The sequence below is a fragment of the Choristoneura fumiferana genome, chromosome 6, assembly GCF_025370935.1.
Source record: "Choristoneura fumiferana chromosome 6, NRCan_CFum_1, whole genome shotgun sequence".
NCBI lineage: Eukaryota > Metazoa > Arthropoda > Insecta > Lepidoptera > Tortricidae > Choristoneura > Choristoneura fumiferana.
The window spans coordinates 3,600,326-3,614,442 of record NC_133477.1 but is presented as its reverse complement, the minus strand read 5'-3'; the positions used below and the strand labels follow the sequence as shown (position 1 = coordinate 3,614,442).

General features: G+C 35.0%; 1 protein-coding gene across 3 annotated transcripts in view; it reads right to left on the bottom strand.

Annotated features, from left to right (window-relative positions):
* The window catches only part of mwh (multiple wing hairs), a 213,083-nt gene that overhangs the window by 151,614 nt on the left and 47,352 nt on the right, over nucleotides 1-14,117 (bottom strand). The gene's annotated exons all lie outside the window — the stretch shown is intronic.

Below are 14,117 nucleotides of genomic sequence, written 5' to 3'. Positions count from 1 at the left end.
GCTAGTACGAAATTCAAAAATCGAATTCATATCGTACCGTCTCCTCTCACTCTCGTATTAAACTAATAACATAAACGTCTACGTGACGGCAAGATATGAAGTTCCAATTTTGCACTTCGTGGTATAGGCGTAGACTTAACGACCTTTTATTTGAATGCAACGTTCCTCTTAATATCAATTATCTCAATGATCTGAGCACAAGTCAGTAGTTATTGTAATTGATTGATAATAATTAAGGTGCGTGGAGATCGTGTGTAAGATTGCTCTTGATTTGTGGCCATTTGTGGCAAAAAATAGGTTTATGGCGAATCAGATTTTAAGATCAAGATTAATTTGAGCACCGTTGCATAAAACAAATGGTGAAAACGGTATTTTTTTATTAGATTTATAATATATAAAATAGGCTGGGATTTTAATAAAAAATGAGAGTTTTTTTATTGATGCATCTATTAAATTTACGTATTTTTCAGCCAGCGATTTAGCTACTCGTGGAGGGGACTGGAGATATTTGACTCTTACAAAAAATAGCACTTTGAAGTTTGAATGTTATCAAACAGATTTCTATTACCTCATCGCTTATCTAACCTACCCTAAACATACAGAATGAAATTGAATACTTTCCGATTCCCATACAAGACCATACATAAATCAAACACTTTTTATTTGAAACTAGTTCATAGATTTACGTAAACTTAAAAACGTAAGCACGCAAGCTAATCATCTTAGTGATCAGTTTTTTAATTGACATGATATACTGTGCCATTGTTTGATCAAAAACTTTATGACATAATAAGTCAATGACAGTTTTAATCGCGTGCCTATAAAGAACCTAATTAAGCAGATTGTGAGCACAAAATTACTATAAGCCACTAAAAAAGCGAATATCCAATTTCAAGCTATACTTAATGAACTAAAATAATTTCCTTGCTCACCCGCGACCTTACGATAGCTAAGCTTATGCAAAATATGCGTGTTCAAGCAGTTCCTCCACCTCCACACTGTAAGAACACACACAAATCACACAAACCCATCAATCACCACCACCACACTACACTAACGCGTTTCGAACTCAACCAGAGCTCATCTTCAGAGTGACACAACCGTACACCATGCTACCAGTTGTTAGAGGAAATTATTTTAGTTCATTGATATGGACCTCCGCAAAGTAACGCCTGATTCAGTAAATTATTCAAGCTAAACAAAACAACGTCAATTCGTGTCTCAAATATTGAAATTCTCCCATTAAACTATCTAAGCATTTACATTTCTGAATTGAAATACACTAGTCTTAGTTTGTATTACAATGATAGTTAAGTAAAATGTATAAAAACATTGAATGTACCAAATGTGGCAGCTGGACTTTGTTTACATTTAGTTAAATACCTATCTAAACCAAGTATAGACAACATAAGTAGGTAGGTATTATTAATTTGTCATCCATCCGTCCACGATTTTGCAGCAAATGGTATAAATACTTAATTCAAAAGTGTTTTTTGTGATACCTACCGCCTTCTGCCCTATTTATATTATTGTATTAAATAAATAAATTAAACTAAAACAAAGCAAAGGTCACGGAACACACAACATTTGTCCATCCCATGTCATAACATAACAAATTATTATTTAACTAGAATTTACCCGCGGCTTCGCACGCGTAAACTATTCGATCTGGTAAGTTACATTTGAAATTCCGGGATTGTACAAAATTCCCCTGGAAATTCCCAAATGTTATATCGTGATCTTCATTGAGGTTGTGTTAAGAACATCGGGGAATATCGGGATAAAAAGTAGCCTATGTGTTATTCCAGACATTCAGCTACCTACATACCAAATTTCATCTAAACGCGTTTAGCCGTTTTAGCGTGAACGAGCAACAAAAATACACACACACACACACACACACACACACACACACACACACACACACACACACACAGACACAGACACAAACTTTAGCATTTATAATATAAGTAGGATTTTTAACCACCATTATTTTATTAATTTTTTTTTTATCCGGCTACCAGCAAAAATAAATCAACACGAATACACCGACGTTCCTACAGATTATCTTCGCGATCAGAGAATAATCTATCCTAACTGTCACGGCCACCTGGATTGCTAGGTAATCTAGATAACTGTGAAAGAGGCGCTAAACCATCTTTAATGATTCATGAAACGGTCCATATCCGATGCTGTGGTGTTTATTAATGTATACTTTCTAGATATTTGCTCAGACAGACCATAAAGTTAATTAAGTATATAGGTAGAGTCATTCACGATGACGCGTGCCGTGGCTCTTATTACAATGTCATTAATGTCTAAATACCTGACTACTAAGCTTGAGGTCCCGGGTTCGATTCCCGTGTCGGGGCAGATATATGTATGAAAAAGACTATTGTTTGTTCTCGGGTATTGGGTGTTTAATATGTATTTAAGTATGTATCTATGTCTATATAATTATATTTATCCGTTGCTTAGTACCCATAACACAAGCTTTGCTAAGCTTACTTTGGGACTAGGTCAATTGGTGTGAATTGTCCCGTGATATTTATTTATTTAATTTTGACAAAATCACGCGTCTTCGTGGATGGCACTAGGTATATCGGACTAATGAATGTCAACAAGATTGTAAATAAGATTTACACGATGGTATAGGAATGAAAAATGAAAGTAATATGGTGCATAATACACTATCTTATTTCAATCTAAACCAAAAGTTTACGAGCTTTTGTAATGGCGAAATTATATTTTTTACGTTTTTAACCCAAATGACGCGGCTGATTTGTATTTTTTCCCAACAATTGAATCAATAAATAATTCTACATAATTGTCGAATCTGCTCACATAACTTCGCTAGAATCGGTTGAAAAATGCAACATGTTAAAGAACAGCCAGACAACTGCCGGAGGAACATACGAAAATATTTTTGGCCATGCTGAAACGAAGACGGTTCGTGTTTGCTCGATCATGCAGTAAATAAAATTTATAGCAGTTCTAAACTGCAATAAATTGAAGTATTTCTAAGTTTAATTCGCATTAACGTAACTTTATCGTGGAGTCCGTATAATAAAAGCAGTCCATCAGAAAAATAAAAAAATGTGGAGCTCTCAGGACCTATTGGCAAAGATTATAACGAAATACAACATTTTGATGTACTTAGAGACTTTACTAACTTTTCGTTACATTGCTTGATACTATAAGTGTCTGATATCTGTGATGGCGTCGTTGTTTATTCGAAAAAAAAAAACAAACAAAGACGTCATCACACAATCTGTGACAAAAATAAAAGAAACTTATCACAGAGTTATGAAACAAGCTCTTGATTTTTTTAATAACATAAAAATTTGGTCGCTTGAAATTAATCCAAAATATTAAAGCTTTATAATGTGAACTAATTTCCTAGGTTTTGTCTAAACTTTGTGTTTTTTACCTGATAATCGAGAACCAAACTCATGTCACTGACATAGCTGGAAAAATATGCAAATTGAAGTGGCAATGGGCAGGCCACATCGCTCGAAGAACAGATAACCGTTGGGGGAGAAAAGTCCTCGAGTGGCGACCACGAACCGGAAGACGAAGCGTTGGCAGGCCTCCCACCAGGTGACTGACGACATCGTGAGAGTAGCGGGAAACCGGTGGATGCAAGTGGCGAGTTGTCGTTCATTGTGGCGTTCTAAGGGAGGCTTTGTCCAGCAGTGGACGTCTTCGGGCTGATGATGATGATGATGAAACTTATTCTTTCTTTTTTTATGCCAGGAAACATAACATAGTATTGTAGTTGATATCTGTATACCATTAAGTTTTTTTCGCATTCAGAGTTTAGAATAGTATTGTTTTTTCGCATCTGTTCTTTTTAACACACGTGCTTGCTCTTTGCCTAACTCGAAGTCACGCGTTCTATTCGATTGCAATCGAAACGCATTCGATCATTTGCGGACGTGAATCGATTCCGAAGGCAACGCTCGGATTTTTTCGATTCCTTCGTTTAGTTCAATTACACACAAGAGTTGCAATTATAGTGGTGTAACTGGAACTGTGAAAAAAAGAACTACTACGGGTCAGTTGGTTATTAAAGCACATCGTATGTTTATTTTATATAGCTGTTAAATCGTAATCTAAGTTGAACTGAAATACCGTGTTTGATTTTAAGCATCTTTAAAAAGGTATTTTCAACTTATAAATATGTCTGCATCATACAGTCTACACCATCATTTTTCTAGATTTAGAACTTTAGGCAGGGTGTTGATGAGTCAGTGAGCCTGTCAAAACTGTTATTTTTATACCTAAATTAAATTTTAGTGATGAATTACGAGTAGTATAATGTTAGGAAAGCCAAATTTGCTTACAATTTTGCTCGCAATACCAATTGAATCTGATTTTCGAATTGAAATTTAGGAATTTTATAAATTCAGGAATTTTGGTGCGAATTTCGAAAACTTACAACGTGCTTTACTAACATTGCAGTGTTGTTGATATTTTATAACGAACCCGTAGGAATCAATCAAACATCTCTGTGCATCAAATATCGCGAAAGAAACACAAGCTAATACACGCAAGCACACACTACCCACACAAATTCACATTTATAATATTGTAGAGGGATTAGAAGGATTTCAGAAACTATGGATTACACTGCTAATAGTAGCAACTGAACAAGTTAAGCCGACCTCAGACTAAAGCGCACATATAACTTCTCTTCCATTAACCATACGTCAAACAAAATAAGACTGGCAACATATCAGATACCAGAACATACAAGTAATTATTTCCAGCTAGGATAACCATGATTTACGTGGTTAGCACTTAGCACAGACATGTTTCTTATACAATGCCTCCCTTTTTTATAGCCTAAATTCCTTTGTTTTCATACAAATTAATTAGACAATTTTTTCCTTGTAGGTACATAACCATTTTACGAGTACATCACCTAAAAAAACAACCAACACTGTTACACTCTTAGGAACCCAATTATTTTCAAAAATAATTTGGTCCTGGCGTTTTGCCGGCCGCTGACGCGCTGCGCTCGCTTCGCTCACTCGGCTCGCGCGTTGTGATCGCAATTGTGCGTAACATTTCTCATTTCGCTTATCGTTGTACAGTCAAGGGCAAAGTTATCGACACGGCCAAAGTTACAATATATGTATACACGACTTTATGCACTTAACATTAAGGCCGTGTATACATATTATTATATATCTTTGCCCTTGACTGCACCTAATTTTGCGGAACCGAAATTCACAGTAGAAGTGACCAATTACATACCGAAATCTCTTTGAAGTGAGTAGAAAATATTTGACCCCTTTCAGTGCTGGTTACGTAAGATGGTTATGTACAGTTTCATTCACCGTACCCATATATAATTTCTTTGCAAATCGTAGTCAAAAATAAAATGTACAAACTTTTCGAGTAATGTTCTGGTATCTTCCATAAACTCTATTCTTTTGCGGGGACACACCAAATCGTATAGTTTCGTTTTTGTTTTATTTGTGTTTACTGTTGTTTGTTTTTTTTTTGTTTTACTTTTGTTGTATTTGTCTTTGTGTGTCTTTGTGAATGTGAATAAATGTCGGAGTTTTCATTTTATTTTCTAAGTTGTAGTTACTAATAAGTCACTGATAGATATTAGAACTGTAAGGTCAGTCACCCGTCCCAAAGTAAGTCGTAAGTTCAGCTACAAGCAGTATGTTAAAATTCATTAAATTAAATAAGGTGTGTAACTGTATATTAAATAACAATTACGCAACGAAAAGCAATTAGTGGGTAAAATAAAACATGCTAAGATTGTTATTTATGGGCGAATTAAACATATTGTAAATATATGTAAATTAATGCACGACTAGTACGAGTATGCAGTTTAAATATTGGATGTGAGTATAACTGGATTCCGCTACCGTAATGGTACATAATGCTACACTTTTAGGGTCTAAATCGCCGACAGTTTGTAAAATTATATAGAAATCAGGGGGTTCCGTACTTACCTTACCTTTTCCGTACCTATTTTTACCGATAAAGCAAGAATATTAAAGAATCATTAGCTATATAAAACACACGAACGACTGACGACATTGTAAGAGTTGTGAGCAACCGGTGGTTGCACCGGTTGCACGTGGCGAGTTGTCGTTCATTGTGACGTTCTAAGGGGAGGGGGGGGGGGGGGGGTTCTAGCTGATGATGATAATGATGATTTGGACAGTTCAGAAGAACAAACACGTTTAACAATGAGGGCTATCGCGTATGAATTCGCCACTAGAGGCGCTGGTGTAGCGTGAGGTCTCCGAAATGTCAAATCTCATAGTTTTTGGCTGAGCTACGCGGGTTTATTTAAAATTAGAATAATTTTGTGAATATTTTGCAATATCTCAAATTAATTATGGCAAAATATGCGTTCCGGGGCAATGAATGTCTGTGTTTTGAGACCTTTGTCCTCCCTTTTTCCGAACAAAACGGGACTATGCAACACTGTGGCATGCTCGATATTTTTATGGTACGGTTTTAAGGTGTATTAAATATGATTTTAATCTAAACTTTGTTTTCACGCCCGTAATAACAGACTTTGAAAGCCATACTTAAAAACCTCACGCAACAGTGCGCCATCTAGTGAGACAAAAAACGATAGCCCTCATTATATCGGTTACACTTTGTTTCTTATTGTGTTTTCATTTCAATGTACGATGACCTGATGATCCCAAAGTAAGATCATCGGCCCTTCGTAAGACCGGTAGTTTGGGTTCATTTCGTGACCACTAAAGGGATAACCGGAAACTTTATTACTTTACTTTTTACGTAATATTGATGTGTGTTATGATTACTTTCCAAGTTCTATTTCAGTATTATATAATTTGTAAGTCAGGTCAATACTCCGGTGACGGCAAGATTAGCATAGTATTAATTATGTTTCTACTTTTCCATAGAACTGGACACACATAGAGTATTTATGGACTTTATGGTCTAAAGTTTCGTAATGCATCGTAAATTTTTAAGGTAGATAAGGTTCTTTGACAGTTACGTATTAGATAACTTTTTATTTTTATTAAATTAGTATTATTAGCATCGTGTTTATTCTTAATAGTTCTAAGGCTGAGTTTCAACCAGAGATGTGCGAGGACGTGTAAATAAAGTGTTTCTATTGGTTCATGAAAAACACATTCACCGCAACACATCTCTGGTGGAAAAACAGCCTAAAATCAAGGGTTGCGTCTAAACCCGATAAGTTGAACTTATTATTCTATAAGAATTTAAGCTTTGCATTGTTCTAGCCTGCAATAGTGCCCCACTCTTGATCTCCACACCTTTCGGTCCAACGCAATGTCAGGAGGTGTGAAAAGGACAGATAGAATCCAAAACACTACGAGTACGCTAAGCTCAAAAACACGTATAGCCGATGTTGGGAAAAAGACTGCTAAGCTGAAAAGGGACTGGGCTGGACACGTCTGTCCGTTTGTCTGCATTTTATTTTACTAAAAATCGTCATAATCATTTTGAGATAACTGGAACTCTGAAAACTAAATTTTATAAGTTAACATAAAACGTGATTCCAACCATGAAGGTTAATCACCAAAATAAAAGTAGTCGCATATTTTTGTAATAAAGTTAAGTTTCAAGGTGTCTCGTGATTTAGATGTTGATTTCGAGTTGCTGTTTTAAACCAATTTTTATAGTTATAAGTCATGCTACTGTATCATGGAAATAATTAAATACCAAGGTTACGTTAGGTTTCAAGATACAAAAAAAACGTTTATTCTGCAAGTATGCCGCAAATGGCTCTTTTACCTGTCACTTTTTTAACCAACGCTTTCGGATAGACCATCGTTGCCAAGAAGAATGCCCCGCCAGGGATTTGGCAGAACGTCATCTATCTATTTAGAATCACTAAGCTCACTAAGATACACAATATTTTAGACTATCGCGGTCGTTACTAATATTATAAATTAAATTCGGATTATGTTCCGCATACCTTGATTTTAACGAAACTCGATATTTCGGCACAGTTGCATGCGTCGTTGGAGTTGTCTCTTGATCATGGCGCATGCGACTGTGCCGAAGGAAATATCCCTTCTATCTCTTAAGAACCATTCATGGAATCCATTATGGATTTACTGAGATTTTATTTTCCAACCAGATCTTTCTTCTTCGACCGTGGATCTAATGAGATGTTATTTATCATTTGATACACCATTACTTGTAGTCGCTACAAATGGATCTGACGAGAATATTTTTCTCATTAGATATAATTTGTTGTAATGGATTTAGTGAGAAGATGCTAATAATTATTAAACTACATAGAAGAAAGGCAAATAGTTCTTTAAAATCAACGTACGCCGAACAAAACCCGAATTTAATTCACTAAGATAACTGGAAAAATATAAAACTTTTGGATGTTTTCGCTAGTTGATAGTAGATACTTATATTATTATTCAAAATGGGTGTCATGCATTTTAAAATAAAGCGATATTGAATTGTGAATAGGCAAGTAGGTAATCTAAACAAATAGCTATCTGTATACCCGTTAGCCTGTGTTTTCAGTACTGCTTACTGTGTTGGTGTGCAGTAAAGAGTTATTGTATTGTATTGTATAGTTAGTATCGTAACTCCATCTGCGAAAAATTCGTTTATTGCTATCCCGCGGAAATCAAACCATCTCCATCCCAAATGTCAACTAAGTTCAACGATTTCCGTGTGAAGAAGTTACAGATAGATAGAAAGATGGAGGCAGATAGATAATTTAAATAAAGACTAGGTATCTCTTACAACTTATCTGGGCATGTTATATTGATAGTAAAAATAATATATATATACAAGTTTAGTACTATCACTTCTTTGACAAAATAAAAGACAAAGCTCGAAACGGTGCGTTTTTGTTTTTGGTTAATTTTATTGGGGCTACCAAGCAATTAAAATATTATTCTTTCCAAATCATGCGTAGTTAAAAAAATACGAAATTAAATAAAAAATTGCACATCTTCGATACGGTTCGGCATTATGCAAAAACACGGGTCAGTTTTATACAATTATTTCACAAAAAAAGTACGCAACGAAATGCCATGAAATCGTGCTTCAATTATTATTATTGCACGGCATTTAAAATTTGATTATGTTCTCATTGAACCCGTTCAGAAGTATTACAATCGTTTAATTGCTTTTTGTTACAAAAATAACTTTTATGTTGTCGATGTTGACTTTACCGCCTTCAAAAATCGAAGTAGGTTTTTAGTTCATTGTCTTAATTTTTTTACTACACCCACGAAGTTTTAAGAGTTTTTTTTTGGTAAAACATGTACGTACGTACGTACGTTGTGCCAGCTAAATCATAGACTATTTTAATGATTTTTAAGGTTCCATAGTTAACTAGGAACCCTTATAATTTCGCCATGTCTGTCCGTCTGTCTGTTTGTCTGTCTGTCCGCGGGTAAGCTCAGATACCGTTAGTACTATATATACATAATATCTATTAGTCACGCCGACAAAGTGGTACAATAAAAAAAGACAATATTTTTTTACGGTACCTGCCTCGCATAGACGTAAAGTGGGGGTGATTTTTTTTTTCTCGACTAACCCTGTATTGTGGGATATCGTTGAATAGGTTTTTTAAAACAATTGGGGGGTTGCTAAGACAATGTTTATATTCAGTGATCTGTTTGCGAAATATGCAACTTTAAACTGCAAACTTTCATTGAAATCGAGCGTCCCCCCCCCCCTCTAAAATCTAAACTGTTGGGTGTGGAAAAATTAAGAAAAAATCAGTTGCCATCAGATAATTTGGAGCGGCCAAGGTGGTCAAAAATATCGATACATGAACTCTAATAGGTACCTTATTTTTGATCACCTTAGCTGCTCCGAAATAGTTGTTGGCGACTGTACTTAGGTCCATATCAATGAGCTAAACTTTAATTTGCTTCACCGCTAAAACCGCGTGCCACAGCTAAGTAAAAAAAAACAACTTTTTTCTTTTTAATTTCCGTCATCTTTTTCGCCCAAGAGGGAGAGTTTCCATTTAAAATTTCTACTTTCGAATAATTTGGAATTAAATCGATCTCGTTTTGACGATATAATTCGAAGCAGGAATCATTACACGTATGAAAGTAAGCTCGATCAAGATGCTTTCACATTTCTTTAGATAAAGTTATTCTCATTAATTTTATATGTAGAGCGATTTAAGTAACGGGTAGCCAATAAATTGCCTAAACTTAATTAGTTTCACCAAGTTTAATGCATGCTTTGAAGGCATCGAACTCATTTTCTAATTGACGCTTGACTGGCGTTGTCAGGGAAAGATGCGTAAGCTATTATTAAGTTAACTTGTGTCAAGTTGGATCGGATCGCTGCCAACATTGACGACCACCAGTGATTAGAGAACTTGACTACGAAGCTTGAGGTCTCGGGTTTGATCCCCGGTCGGGGCTCGAGGCTTGGGTGCTCTGCTTAATACATAATTCAAGTATGTATATATCTATTAAAGTACGGTTATCCATATCCATAACCATTGGCCTAGATTTTTGTGTGAAGATATCAATATTATAGAATTTTGAATCGGTAGCCCAGCATCCAGGGCTGGGCACGAACTATACGGTTATGGACCGTAACACAAACTTCTTTTACTTTGGGACTATGTCAATTTTGCTGTCAAATGTAAATATCATGGGACACCTGTCCCATGTTATTTATTTATTTCGCTCACTAATCCTGCCACCTGACAGTAGTATTTGCACTGCTGTGTTCCGGTTTAGAGAGTGGTGAAATAACTTTACTCATTTGTTTATTTGTAATTTTCAGGGTTCCGTACCTCAAAAGAAAAAAAAACGGAACACTTATAGGATCACTTTTTGTCCGTCTGTCTGTCTGTCAAGACTCGACGAAAGAAGACCCGAAGAAAAATCTCGGGAACGCGTGGTGGTATTAAGCTGAAATTTATATCAAGTATTGAGGTCTACTGTCCCTTGGAGCAGTGAAAAAATCGAACTTTTGAGCCAGCGCAATCAAAAGATGCAGCCGTTTATGCTGCAAATTTCCGCAAATTTTCAAAACTCGCAAGGGAATCAAAACCTACAGGGCCAGGGTACTTTCCGTGAACTCAGAATTTTGAAATTTGGTATGAAGGTAGCTATTATAACACAACCAACTAGAAAAGTCTGAAAATCTTGTTTTTTATGTCTGTCTGTAAATATCAATGACCAATATAATCTGACCCCGCACTGCGTACATTTTGCTACTACTGCCCTACGCTCTGCATACACTGGATGTATTAAATCACTCGGAAAAAGTGAGAAATATCTTCAAGACACGATTCCCGTACCTATAAATGTGTAGGAAACCCTCGGTACGCGAGTCCGACTCGCACTTGCCCGGTTTTTAGGATTCTATGATTATAGTTACATTTGAAATCTTCACCACGAGCTTTACGGTCACGGAAAAGATTCTGAAGAAATCTGCACAAACCTGTGTGAAATCCCAATCCCCACTGGGCCCGCGTAGGAACTACAGCCCAAGCCCTCTTATACTGAGAGGAGGCCTGTGCCCAGCAGTGCGACGAATATAGGCTGAGGTTAGGATTATTCAGCTTTAGGTGCAGCATAAGTTCTGACTTTAGTAGAGCCGCTCTCCTAAGTCCGACTCGAACTTGCCTGGTTGTATTATAATAGCTTGTATATTAAGATGAAAGATAAAATGGTGCGACAGATGGGATCGTTAGTACTAGAAATTCACATTGCTTATATTATGGAAACCTGTGCAGGTTTCTTTCCGTCGGATGCGGCTGTAACTAACAACGTGCTAACAACATAGTGCAAGTACTGGTTCTATTAATATACGGAAATCAGCTGATTAGCTAGAATGTATTAGAATAATAAAGCAAGTTTCATTTTCTAATAATATCAAAAACAGTAAAAAGTAAAGCTTTTAAGGGGTCTATACATCGATTGGTAGATAAATGTTAGACATAATGTAATGTTAGTCATAATGTAATGTTAGTCATAATGTAATGTTAGTCATAATGTAATGTTTGACATAATGTAATGTTCGACATAATTCTTTTTTTCTCTGAAACCATTTATTTTTCAGAATTGTTATAAAACAAACCTAACCTATAGAGTTCTACGGGATAACCATTTAAAAAATTATGAAAAATTTACGGTTTCAGCGGAAAAAGAAATTATGACTAACAATAATTATGACAAACATTACATTATGACTTATAAAATTATGGCAGACGAAAGGATTCCGTTTTTAAGAAATAACTTTCGTTCCAACAAATCGTAAATAATCAATTACAATTTTTTACAATAAAAATGTTTCATTGATTATTCTGAATACATAAGTGAAAGTAATTACATATTTAGATTTTTTTTTGTATCTGAGAAGCTTCACACATTTAATAATTTTTTCGATGTTCTATTTATTTATTTAAGAAATACCTACTGTGATATATAGACAAAGAACCGTTAAAGAGAGTTTCTACAAAATCATTTTTGAGAAAATCAAAGTTGACTTCTAAAAGACTCTCTAATCAAATTACCTTGTTAATGTGGTATTATTCAATATTATTCTGTTAAAAACATTTTTAGTGTTAAGTTTGTTGACTGTACTGGCATGTCAATACATGTAAACTACACGTCTATGTCAAATTCAAAGTCGATCCGTTCACTATAAGTGGGAAATTTTACTTGCGATATTTGAAAACATGTTAAAAACATACATTTACATATCGACACTACTTTGAACACATTTCGTATCTCAAACCGAAACGTCAACATGATTGACCCACATTCTGTGCGTAAAAAAATTTGCTCATCAGAAAAACATAATTTTGAGGTAAATACAAGCTTTATAAAAGAAGTGACAATGAAATGAAATAAAAAATGAAATAAGATGAGTCACAAAAATATCAAAAATATAATAAAAAAAGAAAAAGAAAAGGTAAGTTACAATGTGAAAATATTTTATGTGGCCAAAATGGTCCCGCCTCAGCATAAATACAGACTCCTCGGATGGAGTCAGCGCTGGTCTTCCGGCGTAACCATTTTAAAGGTTTTTTTTTTATGTGATTGTTTTATTTCTAAGTAAGCGATATGCCGCCTAACTCAAACTCAAACTGTTTATTGCGTTAAATGTTGTGATGAAGATCTTAAAAAGTATGAACATTCAACACTTACCTTGTTAGGGCACAGCAATATACAAATAATTACTATATTCTTTCTTAAAATTGAATTTACACCTATTGCTTACCTTGTAATTTTCTCTCTGTGTATCTGTTTTCTATATCGCTAACTATTTGAGGTGTAGATTAAAGAGTTATTACTAACTACAGTTTACGCGCTGCTTGCACGCGTAAACTATTCTATCTGGTAGGTAGTTAATTGAAATTTCGGGATTTTATTTCATCGAGTTTTTGTAAAGAACTCTGTACAAAATGTCATTACTTTAGAGCCACACACACACACACACACACACACACACACACACACACACACACACACACACACACACACACACACACACACACACACACACACACACACACACACACACACACACAAACTTTCGCATTTATAATATAAGTAGGATTGTATTGTATTGTATTAACGGTCATTGTAAGTTAACTAAAATGATGAACTAACAGTAGCTAATACATATGTAACTCCTACTCATTACTTAGAATTAGCGTCAACTTAATGGACTTTCTAGCTTAGAAAATAAAAATAAAGAATCGTAACCTGGAGATAAATATATATCATTATATTTTATACTAGATGTGTGTTCTGACAATTAAGTTAAATAGTAACGAAGAAACACTTAGTAAACAGTTAACAGTCAACTACCGACGCCTGTTGGTTTAAAAAGAGATAAGTAATTCTATCACGCTATACTTAATAAAAAAAAAACTTAACCCGACCCCCGCTGCTAAGTGTCCGACTTAACTAGATATGAAGGTAAAAAGTGGACTGTTAAAATCCGTTGACTCGTTTTTAACGTATAAAACAACCAAAAAGTATTTAAAGATATGCTTGTAAAAAGGTACGTCAAAATAAAAAATAATCTAGGTATTTCATAGGTCATAAAATAGTTCTTAGTCTGTTATAATACCCTCGTCAAAAGCGCTTAGGAATATTTTTTATAATAATTTA